Below are 3,536 nucleotides of genomic sequence, written 5' to 3' on the forward strand. Positions count from 1 at the left end.
TTAGCTGTTCACCTTGACAGGTTGACAGTGAAGTTTCCAGCAGCTGGTGTTTCAGCTCAGGAAAATCTCACACCAGTTTTGAGCTAAATATGCCTGGTTTCCGTTTCAAAGTCAGAAAAAACAAATACAGTCCAGCCTTTTTCTCCCCATTTTGGAGCCAGAAGAAGAGGTGTATCTGAGCTGTGTGGGCTTGGTAGCTGAAATCTGTTCCTTTAAGTATTTTCAGTGGTGTGGGGAGAGGCACGTATTTACATGAATTAAATGCGTTGTCCTTAAACGTCCTCCGTTTCCTTACTTTCAAGGAAAGCGCTATCTCCCTGTTCCTGGTAAGRCTACAAATCTTGCCGTTAGCGGAGCGGGGCAGATGAAAACAGCGTAACTGCTGCCGTTTCAGGCACGATGAGGAGGAGACAAGCTTTCAGTGGCCTTACAGACCTGAAATCTAGTCTGTGTGCTGGATCTTCAGAACCCAGTTCTCAAACTTCAGCATCCGGACTTGGAATTAACTGGGAGCTGAAGGGGGAATGTAGTTACATGGGAGAAATACCCTTCAGGTTAGTTAGGATGTAAAGTTATAGTATCCGTGCTGGTTAATACTGCAAATAGTGCTACTAGAAAATTTGGATTAGCTGACTTCCTGATGTACTGTTAAAATCAGAAATAATCYGATTTACTACTTGAAACTATATGACTAGTAAATAGCAAAAAACTGTCTGTCAGAACTTCTAAGCTGCTGTGTTCACCTCTCTTTAGTCCAAACATCACTGTGAAAACAAGAAATGTTGGTGTTTTCCAAATAACTATTTTACTATTAACTGTAATACATACAGTTTCAGAGCAGAGTATGAGAGRTTGGCTTTGTACAACCTTTTGCAGTAAAGAAATAATTGTATATATGTGGTATGGAAAAACCTTGGAATTRTCTAGAGCTTCCGTATATTTTAGCAGCTGATAACTGCATTTTAGAGCTGTCAGTTCACTGATAACATTTTGACTAATATCTTTAATGTCAGGGCATTACATTAATGCCTTACAGAATAAAGATCCCCAGAGTGCGCAYCACCTTTGATTTGCCAGGTACTTATATAGCTGCCTTTCACCTTCTGAAATGCAGCTCCATACAGATTGTGATGTGGCAACTGGATTTGTTCATTTGGAGGTTTGCAGCAGTTTTCATTCAGTTCAACGTCTCTGAGTGCTGTATGTGTTTCAGTAAAAGTCTGGAACAGCCTGTGCAGAAAAACAAGCAAGATCTTTGCTTTTATCATTGTCATATTGCAAGCGGGTAAACAGATGCAATCTGTAATCGATTTGCCGAATGTTGTAGGGTGAATCACTGATATGGTCTGGGTGGGGGGAAAAAAAATCCAACAAAACATCTTAACCCACTAGCTTAGGTCAGGAAGCAGAGAACAAAAAGTCCTGAAGAAATTTAGAAAGATAAACTGAGAAGAATAGCTTACACTCCCCAGCAAGTCTAGATGATATTAGACATCAAGACAAGGCGGATGTTATTAGGAGAAAAGTATTATCCTAGTTTAAGGTCTCACAGATGTAGCAACCCCAACTCCCTTCCTGCCCCAGAGCAGCACTCATCCTTGAATTTTGTCCTATTTTTCATAATCAGAGTACACTATTATAAGATGTGGAACCAGAAAAAAACAGACTAAGATAGTGGCACCTTTTCTAGCGGTAGAAAGTTTGTACCCTCTTTATATCTGTTCCATTGCAGTTCAAAACCTTTATATTTTTCTGGTAAAACAACAGCTACAAATATGTATTCAACCTCAAATCACAAAAAAAAACTTATTTGTATTGGTAGAAGAGGAGTCAAAACATAGTTATCAGGTACAYAATGAATGGTGTTAAAAACACCCTAGTTCTATAAATATTTGTGCTCCCAAAGCCTGAAGCAGACTTATAGTTGCTAGAGATGAAAATAACTTTGTCTGGACTCTCTATTTTATACTACCTGGCAGTGTAAGSAGGGCCCGTGCAAAAGAAAGTTGATGCTAGGCAATAGAAATTAAACTTGATACACCACCTTTTTTTGTAAGCTAACCATATTTGTTTGATAGCTTCAATGTGTAAAAGGATGGTCCTATGTCATGGTTCACTCTATGACTGTAAGCTGATCAGATCCCACATGCTGTGCCTGGGCAATATTTAAATTTTAGCATCCCAAATCCAATTGAACTGGTGCAAAATCTGTTATCCTTTATATACTAATTTAGTGTAAGAGTGCAACAAGAATCATTTTAATTTCTACCAGCTCATGATGCTTCCAGAAAGTCTATTTGAAAAATAATATCTTTTGCAATATTAGCTGTGCTCAAAGATCATATAATTTTCCTACAAACGTAAGAAGGAGCTAGTTACTGCAATATACAGGGAAGTGCTAAAGGTAAGGAAAGAGGGAAGTCCTAAGGTATAGACTATAATTAGTAGGGTCAGACAAGCTGAAAGCAACAGCCATTTTAATTGTGCACCAATATATTTTTCAGTATAACTAAGACAATATGCCTGTCTTCTTTCAGACCAAGTTGAATATATCAAATACATATTGCCAGTTTGTCAGATTTTCACATACAAAGCTGGAGATGGAACTAAGGATAAGAAAATAGCTGAAGTTCAGCAGTTTAGATTAAGAAAATTTCTGTCAAGCAACACATGTTAAAGGGGAATCATTTCAAAATTTTCATTACAATTCAAAACAAATGCCATGAGAAATTATTAACCTCTAAACAATTCACTTCTTTRTTTTCCTTATTCTGTTTGCTTCGATTTTCTGACAGCCAGACTCTAGCACAGAATCTGAGTGCTGCAATATCACGCGAGGTATACTCAAAGACGTACTGAAAGCACTGTAAGATAGCAAATCTGGGTCATTCTGCAATTTTTGGCACATGGACAGTGGCTGAGTCTGACATCACCAAGGCATCATTTGTTTTAGAAATGACTTAAAATGGCTTTAAAGTTGCATAGGTATCAGCCACAACCCTAAAGCCCATGCTTTCTATGCTTCTTACATATATGAGCCGTCTTTGTAGACTAAGAGATTGGAATAAATTTCTTAAGCAGAAAAAACATGAAGTACTCTTTAAACTGAGTCACAAAACTACTGGGCTTTTTCTGAAGCTGTTTTAAAAAAAAAAAAAAAAAAAAAAAAATTATTTAGGTGCGTGCTTACACCTACCACAATTTGGGACAGTACAGATTAAACATGAGCTAGACAAAACAAAAACTTATGTTCTTTTGTGGAATCTGGATCTTAATTACACGTTGAATTGACTGGATGGTACTGACTGGAAATGTATTCAAAGGCTCGTGTTTAGGCATGCTAGTGTCTAGACACTTTGGGATGACCAATAATGTTTAATGTGATTCCTTATAGTTTAAATATCTGATTTTTTTTCTTGTATTGTTAAGTGTATTTTAAGTAAATGTGCCCTTCTCTCAAATTAAAAAGAAAAGAAAACCCCCCAAACTTCTGGCAATGGCTTTAGGTATATTTTTGAATCTTCCCATTATTTGTG

This window comes from Rhea americana, unplaced genomic scaffold (assembly GCF_003343005.1).
Source record: "Rhea americana isolate MKP2758 unplaced genomic scaffold, rheAme1 scaffold_133, whole genome shotgun sequence".
NCBI lineage: Eukaryota > Metazoa > Chordata > Aves > Rheiformes > Rheidae > Rhea > Rhea americana.